Source organism: Alligator mississippiensis, chromosome 5 (assembly GCF_030867095.1).
Source record: "Alligator mississippiensis isolate rAllMis1 chromosome 5, rAllMis1, whole genome shotgun sequence".
NCBI classification, from domain to species: Eukaryota; Metazoa; Chordata; order Crocodylia; family Alligatoridae; genus Alligator; species Alligator mississippiensis.
In genome coordinates, this window is record NC_081828.1 from 132138925 (window position 1) to 132154929 (window position 16005).

Below are 16005 nucleotides of genomic sequence, written 5' to 3' on the forward strand. Positions count from 1 at the left end.
CCACTAAAGCTGATGGAAGCACTCATTACCTGGAAAGACTTGGCCTATTATCTACTAACTGCCACCTTAACCTATTTCATGGCTCAAATCTAGCAATTAGGAGGGGGAAAAATCATGCCCTGCTTGAATTAAAATTCATGCTTATATAGATATTATAACACTGTGCTAGTTATCATTTGCATTTATTTACTGCTCTAAAGTACCATTTAGTCTTTAGAAGCACTTGCAGAAATTTAATGATTAGATGTTAAGTGTCATTCTTAATAGTTTTTTCATTGCTAGCTAATGAAAATATGGATTCAATATTATTTTAAGCCCAATGTTGTGTAAAAGAATTAGCTTAACATAATATAATTATGCTTTTTATAATGCTTTACGGGAAAGAGATGCAGTGATACAAGGTATGAATAAAATTCTTCAAGGAACTTCAGGTTTTCCAGTACCATAGCTTGAAAAGGTAAAGCTTTAACAAAGGAAAGTGTCCTCTCTCTCTTCTCTCATCCATTGCCATTAAAGTAGAAGAAATTATTAAATTTGTACTAACCTAGCTACCTAAGGGTTGTGTTTGCAATCTCTGCCAGACACTCCTCACACACATACCACAGACATATCATATTGTGCTGCTCCAACAGTTTTGGAAAAAAACTTTCTCCTTTAGGCTGCATAACTGTCCTGAAGCTGCAGTAGCATCCATAACTACAACTTCCCCAGGAGGAAGGGGTGAGGCTTTTTCATTGTCATCTTCTCTGTGCAGTTCCAGAGGACTGGACTGCAGCATCCCAGGGCCCTGCACTAGAGCTGGTGGAATCACATGAGTTTCATCACCCGATAGACCTCTCCATCTTGAAAATGCCATTGCTATGTTGGAACCAAACTTCCTAAAATGTATATTTTTTCAGTTTTCAGTGAAAAATTCCTTTTGTATGTGGAAAGCAAGATGATGCCTTTTTTGAGGGAAAAAAATTATTTCAACAAAAAATATTTCCCACACAGATTTAATGGACAATTTTCATCCCACCCTAATATGCACCCCTGTATAGCTTTTGGAGTCCCATGGAAAAGCACAGGTTTCTCTTTGGTCACTGAGACAGGTGAATTCTGTCCCTAATTCTATGAAAACTAGGATGTTTTTCAGAAGCCTTAAGATCTCACTGCTGCAGAGAGACAGATACTCTGCTTATTCTTTTAGCTGTAGTAAAAAATAAAAATGATATTCAAGCTACCTCTGCAAGACACTAGTATATGATGTAAGTCTGGTATAGTCACTGGAACATCAGGAGACCTGGATTCTATATCCATGTGTGCCAACGTCACTTGCTGTCTGACCTCGAGCAAGTCACTTCTCTTCACTGTGCCTGTTTCCCCAGCTAGTCCCTAACTGGTTTGTCTATTTGGACTGTAAGCTCTTTGGGGCAATGGCTGTTTTATGTCACTTGTTGGTGTAATTTCTATCACAACAGAACTCGCATCTAAGTTGACACTTCTAGACACTAGTGCAATACAAATTTTAACACAAAGCAAGTTTTTACAAATTGAATTTTAACATTTCAATAAAAAAACTGAAATCCTCCTTTACATTTTGAGTGCTCCAAGTCCAGGCAAGTAATGTGGCTGCTGGCTTCCTAAAGTCCAGAAAGAGAGAGAGAGTCTAAAGGGCTACCATAGAAATCTTAGAGGCAAAATGTAAATGCTAAATGAAATCCTAGGCTTTCAACTTTTCTCCAAGCCACTTCCTCTTGCATTATCCATGTTGTTCCTTCAATGAAAGAAAGATTCACTTTCACATTATGTTACATTTTTCAATTTCTGCTTAGTCAATATAGGAATCTTTTATAAGTAAGAAACAAAAACTTTTCCACCTTCTTGAGATCAATCTTTACACAAAGGAAGATAACTATTATCTGTTTTCTTAAAAAGATTCTGTAGTTTCATGTATTGACAAAATATCATGTAAGCAAATAAAAATATCAATCAGCTCGTAATCTGTTTCTCAAGTCAATGACTGAAGTAGCTTATATGTGGCACTTGCATCCTGTTCCAAACACACAGGCTCCCAGAGTTGGAAAGGGTGGTTGTACAGGATACAAGAAGATTTGTAGAAGGAGACTCCCTGAGTCCCACCCCATGCACTAAAAAGGCAAGGTTGTGTACTGAATAAAATATCCAGACTCTCAGGCTAGGGACAGACATTCAAAAAGCCTGAGCCTGAATTCATCAATCTTTGCAGGTCAGTCTAACCTGGTTAGGCTGAATCAGTTTGTAAAGGCACAGACATCTCAGAAATGCAGGCACATGCCTGCACTGGCTCAGGCTGGAAGTCGGGCGGTACTACAGCAGCCCCCCTCCCTGCCACAGCACTGAGCTGGGGGGCGGCATGGCCAGGCCCTGGCAGGATGCTCCGATTAGCCCAGCAGGGAATTGATAACAGTATTTATCACCCCTAACTCAGTGTTTATCACCCAATTAAGAAAACAACAGAGGGACATAACCAGCTACCTGTTGATTCTGCCTGTTGATTCAGCAAGGACAATAGCCAGCACATGGTTTGCTAGCTAATACACAAGACACCTCCTCAGCGAGGCAGACGGGAGGGGGGAATTCCTGCTTATCAGGAAGTGGTGAGGGGGATGGGAGCAGCTCGCAGTCTCTGGGGCTGCAGCCAGGGAGCAGAGGGGATGGGCCAATCCTGCTGTGGAGCAGAGAGCCCCGCCCAAACCAGAGAGCATGCCAGGATGCTGGGGAAGTGAGTCTGATTCATCTTAAACCAGCAAGGGGTCTGGGACAGACATTACATAAACCAGTTTGAGGCAATTCAGTTAAGTCTGATACTACATTCATGCAGGTTTATCTCAAACCAGTTTCAGCCATTTTCAAACTGGTTTATGTGTGCTGAACATCTGTTCTGTTACAGGTTTAAACCAGTTTCTGATCACTCATACCTGTTTATGTATAATGTCTTTCCCTAGCCCCTGTCTGTAGGGCTCCTTGCAAACCAGCTCCACCCTTCATCACAGAATCACAAGTTCCACCACCCAACAGCCCTTCATATGCAGAAGGCCAGAATTGTTCCTTACAGATCATCCTGGTCAAACAGTTAAGTTCTCAAAAGTCAGCAAATGACACAGCTACACTGCAGCTAGCTGCACATATTGTATGAATGATATGTATATTGTTTATTTACATAACAATCATATAATCTATAATAGAATATATACCATAAAGTACTACAGTGCTTCCCTCTTTCCCATATTATGAACCTTAAAATGTCAGGAATGCAGAGGGAAGAAGGTTTACAGTATCTTTGCCTCATTCCTGTCACACCTGCTGTACACATTTGAGCGTACAGATGAGATAACAATGAGGTTCTAGTAGAGCATGGTTTTCCTCAGCTGTGAATTTGGATGCTTTATGAAAAATCCTATGCAAAGTATACTGAAAGTGCAGAAGGCAAATTTCAAAATACCCTGACTGGATGAAATCCAAATAATTTTTTCACTGGGATGAAATGTCGAGGGCTATATCCTAGTCCCATGTAGTCTGGCACTAAAACTATTTGTAAAGAAGTCACACGATTTTTTTTTTAATATAGTGGAAGTGTATTTTTCAACCCGTTCCCCTTGTATACAACAATGGTCCATCTGTTTTCATTCATAAGGAAAAAAAAGATTAATCTTTGGGAAAAAGTGACTTGGTCCAGTGCCCATTGCAAAATGTAAACGACTCCTACTTGATCCTCATTAGCTTGAATCAGGCCCTAAATCCTCATCAAAACTTTCAGTAAAGTAGGCATATATTTCAGAAAAGTTATTGACAACCAGCCAAATTGAAATTTGAAAATGAAAATTATTATAAAACTTTGAATGTGGTAGAGCTGACTGGTGCTTCTGCTATTGTTCTGTCTCAGGAAATCATCCCTACTCAGGAAAGCATTGAGGTGTGCACAGAAGTATCATTAAAGTTAATTGGGAACATACCTATAATTTACACATTTGCCTCAATAGGAACTAATTTTCATAGAAGCCTAAGCTATCATAGGTTAGCTTCCATCTTCCATGGAGTAAGAATGGACATATGCACAATTGCTATAAAGCAGGTGAAGTGTTGGAAATCCCCACTCCCCATGATTGTGCATAACTTGTTTGTGCGCCCATGCTTTTAAGTGTGTGCTTATGAACTTTTCTGGACACAGGGAAAAGGGTGGGGTATCAACAGGAACTGTATCTTTCCAAATAAAAGCACTGGGTTTATTAGAATTATTTTGCTAAGGTGTGTCTTCAATTGTCTCACTGAACTACTCTCTTAGGACCTTGATACACAGTAATTTTGGGCAGCTCCTGGAGCTCATAACCCCTGGATTGTCCACACCATAACACCTGAAACTAGTTTTAAGCACTCATTATGCGGCTCAAAGTTACTTCACTCCAGGGCAGCATTCTCTCTGACCTGTGGTACTGAGTTTGTGTTACGCTAAATTGTAGACACTCTAGGCTACGTCTCAGTGTAAACACCCACCTCGCTCTCCTGCCCAGCTGGCCTGGATCACCCACTGTACCCCACCCCCAACACCCTAGATCCCCTCTCACTGTCCTCCTTCCACCCTCCTTACTTGTGGCTGCCCATGATGTCTGTCCCAGGGGATCAGGCAGGGAAGGGTTAAAATGCTTGCCCAGCCACTGCTGCTGTTCTCTGGGCCACAAGAACAACAGTCCAGCAGCAGTGGAATCTGGGTAGGCAGCTTAACCCTTCCTTGCCTTCTCCCCTGGGTCAGACAGTGCAGGTACAGAAAAGTAATGCCCCGGGGCTAAGGGAAGGCAGGGGGAAACCCCGAGACAGAGGAAGCCCTGGTGGTAGGGGAGAACCAGTGGAGCCCCAGGGGGCAGGGGAGAAGCCCAGAATTGGTGGGGGTGGTTCTTACCTTTCAGTCCTCCAGCCATCTGCTCACCTGAAGTGCGACTGCTCTAAACTCAAGCTAGCACTGACGTCTATCAACTTTTGTATGGCTCAAAGTGTAAGTGTAACAAGGCCTTTATTTGCAGTTATGAAACTTCATAAGGGCCAATTTGTTTCCAGGGATAAATAATAGGACAGTAAAGTATTTTGTGTAATTTGACAACAAAAAAGGAGGCAGCTCTCTCAGGATCAAAGGGAAGTGCTCTGAAGATCATCACTGGCTCACAAAATATAGGTTTTAAACATGCTGATCTAATGACCTCTATGAACTTGTATATACATAATCAGGGCAAAGACTGGCCACTGAAATGATCTGTTTATTTTTGAGGCAATATGAATATGGATTTTATGTATCACATAAACTATGGGTAAACACATTCTACGTAGCAAACGCTGCCCTTGAACTGTGTTTTTTGTGCCTAGACATAGCCATAAGACAACTGAATTATTGCTTGCTTTATCTCGGTACAAAATTATAGAATTTTTAAAACAGTGAACTATACAAGTTAGCATTGCTGTAGAGTGGAGATCTGAAACAAGTGTTTCTGACAGTCATATGAATGTCAAGAGAGTTCAGTGCCATTAGAGCTATTACACTAAATACCAAGGCATTCAGATAGCACAATGAACTTCCCTAGAAGAGTACAGAATAATGTGTGAGGCTTTTATTTTAAAGTGTTATCAGACAACTGTTTTGCTTTACCAGCCCTGCTCCTTGCCATTATCCCTGTCCTCCTTTTCTGACACTTAATAGCTGCTAGCAAACTGTCAAGTCTTAAAAATCTTTCAGGAACACAAAAGGGAAGGATTTTTTCTTCCCCCTCTACATTCAGTGTCACAGCCATTCAGTATAACAACGTAGGAGAAATGAAACCAGTTTGACCACAGGAGGCCAATCGCTTTCACCTCTGTGATGCACTCCATCCCCCTATCAGCTGCATATACTAAGTTCCTGAATTTCTTCTGGTATATTAAGAGATTCTGGCTGATTAATTATGACCTGTCTTGAAACAGCAGCATATGCCACTTTACTAGTCAATTACAAATAAGTCTCTAAGGCAAACCATTCTTTCACACACACACACCTGTTTCTCCAATAAATCATACTAGTCTATATTTACACAATGGGCCATATCATAGCTTAAATGAGCTGCCTGATGCATTTCAGACATGCCTGCACCCTCACATTACATACTAATCAGGTCTGAGTAGATAGAGGGTAGACAAATCTGATCAAATTAATTGTGCTCTCCCTCCAGAGTTCATATTGGTCAGAGAAAAGGAAAAATGAAAGCTTGATTGTAGCATATTCAGTTAACCCGACTGCAAATTTAACTAAGAAAAGAATGAACACAGAGATTCTACTTGGCATTTTTATATGTAAATATACAAAGCATTATATGTAATAGAGTGCCTCTTTTCTCACACATTTTTAAACAGCTGCTAACAACATCAAGGTTAAAAGAGGCTTCCTTTTACTGACTATTGTTGAATGAAAGCATCTTCTGTCACCTTCTGTAGCCATGTATTACTACAATGGTGATTTCTAAAATAGTGAAGATATTGTGTATGTGTGCACATGTGAGTTTTTTACCTTTGTTTTTTATGTTTTATAACACAAGGACATCCCTCCAACGCTGGTATGCTAATTTGTGTATACATGCACTCTGTTGCCTTTTCAGCACCTGCCTGGAGCATTAAATAGTAACTCAGTCTTTTGTCTGTCTGTGAAATTCCCATTATCTCAGAACAGTTGTACACATGTAGTATGTTATCTTGCAATCAGTCCAGTAAAATGGATCATGCCTCACGGAAATGAAGGAGAGCTCTGCAGAACTAGATTCAGGACTGGGGTCACATACAGTGCCCTATGGACATTTTGCTATTTGTATTTTAGAATTTCCCATGAACAACTTGGGTTCAGAGTACTACAAGATTATAGTTGTGTAAGGTACAGATGATTAGTCAAAGAAACCCCTGGTCAATATTTTTCTCTTGCAAAATATGACCCTAATATGAAACCTGCCAAGAATAGTTAACTGCACCTTGTTAAAAATTAAGAAAACCCTGAGAAAAAATATTGGTAATTAATAGAGGCAGACACAGAGAAACACAAATTGTACCACTGAAGAAGGCTGAACTTGTGGCTAAAGCATAGATAGGACTTGGATTTCAATCTCTAAAACATTTGCATCAGTTCAACAATCATTTCTGGCATCCAGAGGGAAGGCTCACAAAGCAACAATGGAACGGCTACAATAGGCATAAGGAGCCGCTCCCAACGGTGTTCTCAGTTTTTGCTTCACTGGCATCTTCAGTTTATTGCCTGTTAGTTCAGAGTTCCTGGGAGAGTGACAGTGGTAATGAATGTTTACAGAGAAGTACAATGCTTGGCAATAACATATCTCCCTGGCTCTCTATAAACATGACCTTGACATCAGTTAAAAGGGGAATTAATGTTAAAGAGGTCGTATCTATTTTATTAGGAAGAGAATGCAGCAGCCCAAACTCAGCCAAAACCCTCTGCAATTAGAGTTTTTCTTGATTAAAGACTGAAGATAAGCTTTGACTGGAAGCAGAATATGGGGTAGACTTCTGAATCGGTCCTTCCACATCATATAATTCTTTTCTGAAAATTGCCATATTTTTGTATCGTTTGGGCTCAGAACTTTCAGTTTGCATGAAAATCTGCAACAAACTCTTGTCAAAATGTTCTCCAGAGCTTACATGTCTATTGCTCTTTCCTAGTGAAAGCACATTCACCATTATGACCCATGCTGATTTGAGGGACATGATGAAAACCAACCAAATAAATATCTAAAAAAACAGAAGAGGGAACATTTAAATGATGGTTCTAAGGGGAATTTTTGGGAGGGTATATATGGCAGGACAAACGTGATGGTCCTGCCGGCATCTATTTATGTCCAGCTCCTTGTACAGAGAGAGTAAGGGTACCTAGGACTTTGCAGACAAGGGGACAGGGCTCTTGGAAGGGCTGAAAGGGCTGTGTGAAAAAAACAGACAGCGTGAACTGACTGACTGAACCCTTAAAATGTTAAGCACTTAAATATATTTTATATGAAAAAAATGAAGGAAAATGAAGGATGGTCTGAGGAGAAAAATGTCCATGGGGGGAAAAAAACCCACAATTTCTCCAGCTACCTTAAATAAATGAATATTTCATATTACAGCTTAGTCACATAAACCATAAATAAGTAACACTTCCACATGCTTAATTTTTTTTCCCATTAACTTTAAATTAACTTCCCCCTAGGCCTGTGAGATGTAAAAAACGTGTGCTGTATTCTCTAGCAGCTCTTAGTTAAGTGTCCAGCTCCAACTGTTAGGAGGGTTACCAGCCTTAAAGGATTTGATGTTCCTCACGGTGTTTATGCTATGAAATAGCACGGGGATTTGTAAAATGGCCTACTAATCCTTAAATTTTAATTACTTTGATATTGTCTGGATACTTACTGGCTTCACACAGGAGAAATGAAAGAATATGGAGTTTTGTTTACCACCTTTCTGCAGCTTGAAAGCAGCATGTCAAAGTGAAAGGTTTCCACAAACATGGTCTTTCATATATCCCCAGTTCAATCTGGACATAGGCAGTCTTCTGCACCTCCACTGAAGTCAACAGAACTCCACTTTCAGAGAGATGGGGTCCCATCTATGAAAGTAGGATAAGAGCACTGGGAAGGTAAGGCACTCCACTTGCCCCTTATCCTATTTAGACCAGAAGCAGTATGGAGCAGGATCTGTTGCTCAATATAAATGACAGGTAATGACACTTGGTCTGTTTTTTGCCTTGGGGGGGGGGGGGGGGGGTTGTCCTTTATGTGATATAAGAGCTATATTAGCACAAGGACTCCAGTTCCAGAGTGGGGAGAATTTTGCTAGGGCAGGGATCATGCTTTTAAAAGATGACATTGCAAGCTGTAGCATAAATGAATACTGACGCTGGAGTGGCACCACTGTGGCTTACATGACACACCCAGGAGGACCCTATAAATTAGGTATATATATCACCACCCACTAAGTTGTCTAAGGCTGCTGGCAGGTGTTAATTGAGTCATCCAATTGGGATGTGGCAAATTTTATCCTGGATCCCCAAAATAGTGCATCCTGCAATGCCAGACATGCACATGACAAAGCCTTAAAATCCACTCCTCTCCAAAAATCCTCACCTCTACCAGGAGGTGTGGTTTTGGTACCTGGAATAAAATTACTCAGACACCATGTGTACTGAGACTTTTAAAGCTGTGGCCATATAGCCCAGCAGGTCCCCAGTGCTAGGGTCTGCAGTGTAGCTTGTAAGATCCTGGTGTATGGGAAGCCCAGGATCATGATGCCAGGCTCTGCACAGGATGGCAAATTGAAAGTCTTGCCGCACTGCCTCGAATCAATATGATGACAAGGTTTAACATTTATCTATTTAGTTAGTTACATGATTTAAGCCTTTCCCAGTAAAGGCTTAGGGCAGAAATAAAACATAATAACAAAATAAAACAATATAAGATCTGCTAAACTACATCTCAACCTAGCTTTGGTTGTTAAATGCCTCCCTAAATACCAAGGTCTTACAGTGCTTCCAAAAGAAGAACATGCCACAAGTCCAAAATAAAGTGCCGTACAAGCCAGCCACAACATCTTTGTGGTTGGTATGCCATTTTATCGTGCGCTAACTTGTTTGAATGTGTGGCCTGTTATAATTTGTGTGATTAACATATTAATGATGTGATAAATGCTAGGGGCTGTTAGGGACTTAGAGGTCATACCATGAGCATTTTTAATCCTCAAAGGAGCCCCAAATTGGGAGGGCATGAAAGTAGTATGAAAGCCACCATTCTGCCCTGGAATTCTTCTGAGAGAATACAGCAGGATGCTGCTAGCTGCCATGTCAAAATGGCTATACTGTTACAGGTTCAGAAGCTAGCCTTGAGCTATACGTGCCACTTAACCCAGGCTAATTAATTCTGCCTCTCAACATGTAGTGTCAGTGCAGCTAACCTACCATATTTACTTAAATCTAAGTTGAGGTTCCGCCCTCCCACTTGGCATGTGGGAAAAATCCCCTTATCTTAGATTCACATACAAAGTGGGGAATTGGCAAGGGGGGAGAAGGGGAGGCAGCTCCTGCAGCACTGACTGGTTCTGAGCTGAGGTCAGGGCCAGACTCAGACCCACAGCAGCCTCCTGCCCCTCCTCCACTTGCCCTCTGCAGTTTATGCCCCCTCTCTGCCCCTTACTATCAGAGGCAGCTTGGCTCTGGCTTGAGCTGGATTCCTGCCTGGGCATGGAACACAGGAAAACACTGGCCTCTGCCCAGCCCGTCAGAGCACCACTGCTGCTGCATGGCCTGGCAAGGGCTGCACTTCCATGTACTGTGCTCCAGGGAGGGAGCAGAACCTGAGCAGTGTCTGATGGTATAGGGGAGAGGGGAGGAAGAAGATGCAGAGATTGTGAGGAGTCAGGGGGAAAGGGGCAGAGACTGTAAGGAGCTGGGGATTGAAGGGTGTAAGGGGGACAGGAAGCCTGAATGGAGAAATAGGGGAGGCAGAGGGCAAGGGGACTGCCTGATCTCCTGCAGTCACCTGAACCCTCAAACCACTGCTTGGGGAGGGGGGAGAGGGGCAGAGCAAATTTAAAACAACCCTCCAATAATTAGATTCTATACCTGGAAACATGAACACCTCAAACCTCCTGAGGCTGGGGAGGGTGGGGGGTATGGCAACCACCTTCAGGCAGTGACGGCAGTGGGTGCATGGCAGCAGTGAGCAGGGATTCCCCACAGGCAGCCACAGTGGTGTTAGCAGCTGTGGGGGGAAGAGGGGGGGCCAAGTGCCGAGCAGTGATCGGCAACTGCCCATAGATGCCACCGACATCGGTGGGGGGGACGAGTGTCGACTGCCTGCAGACCCTGCCGGCAGTGGCGACCAATCTCAGTCGGGGCACATGCAATGCCTGGAAAATTATAAAAAAAAATTATAAATTTTTCATATATATATCCAATTATCGTAGGGAGGTGTCTTCTTAAATTCAGGGTCATCTAAGATTTGAGTAAATATGGTAGTTAGCTCTGCTGAGAGACTACCTCTTGAGTAAGAAGAAGCATTTAGCACTGCACTCCAGCTAATTATCTCCATGTCTAAGTACTATACTGTACAGGCTACATTAACCAGAACAAGAAGTGGTGCTAAGTAGTTCTGGTGGCACAGGCCTGTAGAGTGTCTGGGGCCCCTGGCAGACATTAAGATAATGACACAATTGGGATCTGAGGAATTTTATGTCCCATCCCAAAAAATCATGTATCCTGCTATGCCAAGACTGACACATTTGGGATGGAACATAAAATCCATTACAACTCAACTGCACCACGGTAGAGCTGCCCCAAGCCTAACAGAGATATTAATCATTTTTCAAGGACCTGAGCTGGGTGGAATAGGATCACACTCAAGCACCTAAGTTTACTCAGGAATCTAATAGGTGGGGCAAAATGTGACTCTAAGTGGTTTAAACTGACCCCTATTTAGGACAAATGCTATTAATGTCATTGTAAACAGCAACACCACCACTACTTAGCCATTTGAGTGTTGATTCTTTTAGGAGAGTGGTTTTCAGGACTGTAGGCTGAAGCTATCCTCCTTAATTTACTTCTGATTAGCCATTATACAATCCTCCACAAAGTCTGTAGCATAAAAGTCCATTGCCCATAATGATACCAGTGATACCAACAAGAAATTAAATTCAACGGAGGGGCTGCCAGAAACAACTGAGCCACTGTTCTAGGAGAACAAATTCACTTTTTAGTTGTGTAGCCAATGACAATGGCTGCTATTAACCACTGTGCATTTCAGCTGGCTCCTTCTCTGGGAGTGCTGCCTGTTTTGGTGCATAATGGGCAAACTGCAGAATGGAACAGGACCTAAGGAAAGATGAGGAACTATTTGGAGAGGCTTCAAAAACCTTTCCTGTTGCCAGGGAAACCATCTCCTTTGTTTGGGAATATTCAGAAAGGCTGCCTCAATGAAACCTGGAGAGTGTACCTTGTGTCCTGTCATTTGAAAACGAAGTGGGAAGAAGACAATAAAAGAGACATGACTACAAATATATCTAACAATGTAATTCTTCCAAATTGAGTCTTAGTTATGAGGACTTCTTTCTTTCTTTTGGAGGAAGACACTTATTTAGAAGAAGACTGTTATTTAGAAATATTTTCCTTGGATCTAGAAACATAAAACACACAATTCTAAATATTTTATTGTATTTATTGTTTTATTTAGGATGGTAAGTCACAAGGAACATATCACTGGATTTGTGCTTCTAGGAACTGATGTTCCTGCATTTTCCTCCAGAAAAAAAACTGCTTCATTGGAGGGATTGGAGTGGGGTTGGGAGGAACAACTTCAACAACATTTTAATAGGTTTCATATGAAGTCAGCAGGAGCTTTCCTTTTATCAAGTTTGTGGAGTTGGACTCAACATACTGCCCCAGTTATATCTCTCTTTTGTTTCCCTGCTATAGCGAACACATTGAGAGCCTTTGTTATCGTCACCTGCTGTGCAAGTACTCTGCCACAGTATCTACAGTTAAATGATTTTGTTTGTTTGACATTTTCTATTAATTGAGTTTTAAGAATTTAAGCACATTTTGCATGTGGAAGGCAAAAACAAATCGCTTCTCTTCTCTATACTGCAGGTGTCCAGTGTACATTTAATGTGCATTTGATGCTTTAGTGCAAACAATGGGCATAGGATTATATCAGACATAAAAGCCTTGTCTGCACTAGCCATTCCCTTCCTAAAATTTCCATACAATTGATAGTACTACTGCATAAAAGCACCAGCTGCTAGACAAGAGTGTTGTCTAGACCCCTTGTGAACACTGTTAGGGAACACTGGGTTTAAGATGCTAGCAGCCATTCTGTGTTGGCACACCTCAGACCACTACTACTACCCAAGCGTCACTAATGACAGCAACTGTGGGAAGATTTGTGGGAAAGAGGTTAACTAAGACATAGTGCAAGAGTTTAAATCAACACAATATTTACAGTGTTTGAAAATTCCACTGTCAAAAACAGAATTCTGCTTTGCCTGCGAATGCCCTAAGACAGGTTATTGGTTATTCTGTGGTAGAGGGAAGCAACCCCTCCTGCTGAAGCTGTGCCATGGTGCATAAAAGAATTAAAGATATACTGGGCTACAAAGTTGGGGAGGGAGAGTGGGGGGAAATTGAGAGGGCAAGTCTTTAGCCTCGTGATTATGACACTCAGGTATAGAGGGGAACTGCTTAGGCACAATTAAAGATTTATTGATAAAATACTGAAGTAATTATTCAAGCAAGGAGTAAAACCCAGGACACTCCCCTTCTGAGTGCCCTAAGCACTAGGCAATTGAGTCAGGCTGCCCTTGCTTCTCCCCTCTGGCCTAATGAGTCATGGACAGTAGAATAACTTCAGCCGGCTAGCTGGAGAGTGTCCCCATATACAATAGTCTGCGATCTGTTGGCTAGCCAGGAAAGCAGATGACACATTCGTTTGAGGCACAGAAATGAGTTGAACCTAGGTCTCCCACACCATGACTCCTTTAGCCACTGATCTGATGGATACAAGGACAGTTCCTCCTCTCTAGATGAGTTTAATAAAAAGTGATGACTGCCCTGGGTGCAGCGCAACCCTGCAGGCATGCTACAGACATTTTCAGTGCATACCCACTAGATCTAAGAGGAGAAAAGTAGAAGACTCCTATTCAAAAGATCCTGATTGACTTGAGGAAAGGTACTGAGTTGTTGAGCCCTGGCAAAACTAAGATATGTCTGAGCCTGCATAGAAGTAGAGCCTGAGGAGCTTGAGGAATGTATGTCAGCGGAGGCACCGTCAGGGTCAGATGGCAACCAAATGAGGGTTTGTAGGATTGTGATTTAGGCACCTGCATTCCACCAATCTCCCAATTTAGGCATTCAAATCCTCTTTTTAATCTGGGCCTAGATGCTTGGAAGTTGTAAAGGACTATTCCAGGGTTAATTAAAGTACTGTTAGATAGTACTAAGGTATGGTGCTGTAAAAACTGTGGGATGGCTGTCCATCCTTCTTTATTCAAGCCATCATAAAAACAAGAGATGTACCTCATGGGGCACCCTCAATAGGTAACAATATTTCTTTGATAATTTTAGCCCTTATAATTTTGATTATCAAACCTAAATGGACACCTAAGGTACAATTTTGTTTCATTAGTACAGACAACTATTGCCGCTGAGGATTTACCTTCTGTGGATAATTAGCTATAAAAAGTTGCTCACTGCTGCTGCAAGTGCAAAGAACACCCTGTAAAACATAGTGGAACTACATAAACAAATCTGTCATGGACCATGACATCCTGTCAGGCTGCTAAATGAAGGTAGAAAGCTGCAATCTTTCTTTATAAGGTTCTGCACTGACCATGATGACAGGCCACTTTTTTAACCCTGCATGTGCACCCTCCCTCTACTGAAGTGTCAGTTTATTGTGGGAGACGCTTTAACTACACAAGGCAGAGTAAAAGGGATTTGAAGATAAAAACCCTTCAATTATGCTGACACCTAAATGCTTAACCTAAGCTCAAATTTAGTATTTCATTGTCAGTTTGACTCAATTATTCTAGTTAAACAAATTTATGGACTCCATTAAGGTACATCCTGCCCTGCTTACAACCTGTTTCAGAGCAACATTAAAGAGGCAATAACCTTTTTTTCTTACCGGCAGCTATAAATGCTAAAAATATGCTATTACAACAGAAATATTACCTTTCCTTTGAGATAAGCATTTTCTGTTTATAGAATATCTATGCATTCTTATCATGAAAGGGACCATTACATCCATGTAGTTTTCAAATACATATCTGCCTCGCATAATTACATCCGTTTGTCAGAGGTGCTATTGTACACAGTAAATTGTTCTGCTTTCAGGAAAAAGCAGAGATGATTAAAAAAGAAAAAGGGAAAGATAACACAGAGTAATGCAGGGAGATTTGAATAGGAATTGGCTACTTTATGTGATCAGAGCACTAAAATGAATCATAATGGAAACATTTCTTAGTTCTCAGCTATGTAAGAAATCTTAAAACCATTAGTAAGGTAGAATTAGAGAACAAAAATCCAACTGTACAAGGCCTGTGTTAATCTCTGTGGACATGTTATGTTTCTGCAAAGGTTTGCCAGTATGGTACTCCTCAAGCTCTAATTTGCTCCATAAACTGTCTTTATGATAGATCTAAGACATACACTGTATGGTTTAGTTACTGTTTAGAGCAAAGTGTCTGAGAAAGATGGTAATGAACCAAACTATTTGCTAGGTAAATCTATACACCAGAAAAAAAGGAAAATAAAAGTAAGTCCTACAGCAAAGCTCTGTCACACTTGAAAAATGCTTGGGATGTTTATGATATGAGCATAGGGCACATTCACCAAACCAGAGAAAACCATGCAACTTGTCCATCTCAGTATCTTCATCTATGAATGCATGTAATAAATAATACTTACCTACTTCAAAGTAATGGTTGGGTGGCTTAACTGGTTCATATTTGTAAATCACTTTAAAGATGAAAAACATTTTCAAAATGCTAGGCATTATTACCATCATCACCAACAGCAACAACATAAATACAGAGATAAAAAAAATATAAAATATCCTATTCCTGATTTCATCAGTCGTGGTAAAGTTGCAACTCATTACTGAATGTAGGTCTACTTTTCCATTAAAGGACAAGAACTAAGATGAAATGTTTCCAAACTACTAACACAGAGACCAATATTAAATAATAAAATACTTGCTGATGATGGCAGAGATACAATTTATAGAGTCCTGTCTGATGGGAATGCAAAAATACTTCTTCATTTAACTCAGTCAAGAAGTGAGGCCTTCTATGGAGTAACAACAGAAATATTTATTTGTTCAAGTGGTCAACCTATTTTTTTTTTGATATAATGGTGGAATGAGAGAAAATTAAAAAGTGGTCAATGATCACTGGCCAGAATGAAACTAAAATGTAGTTAACTCCTCAAGGAATACTAAGATATGT

The 16005-nt window shown here is 41.0% G+C and overlaps 1 protein-coding gene across 17 annotated transcripts in view; it reads right to left on the bottom strand.

Moving 5' to 3' along the window:
• ARPP21 (cAMP regulated phosphoprotein 21) overlaps nucleotides 1-16005 on the bottom strand; it is a 184832-nt gene that overhangs the window by 33363 nt on the left and 135464 nt on the right. The window lies entirely within an intron of this gene.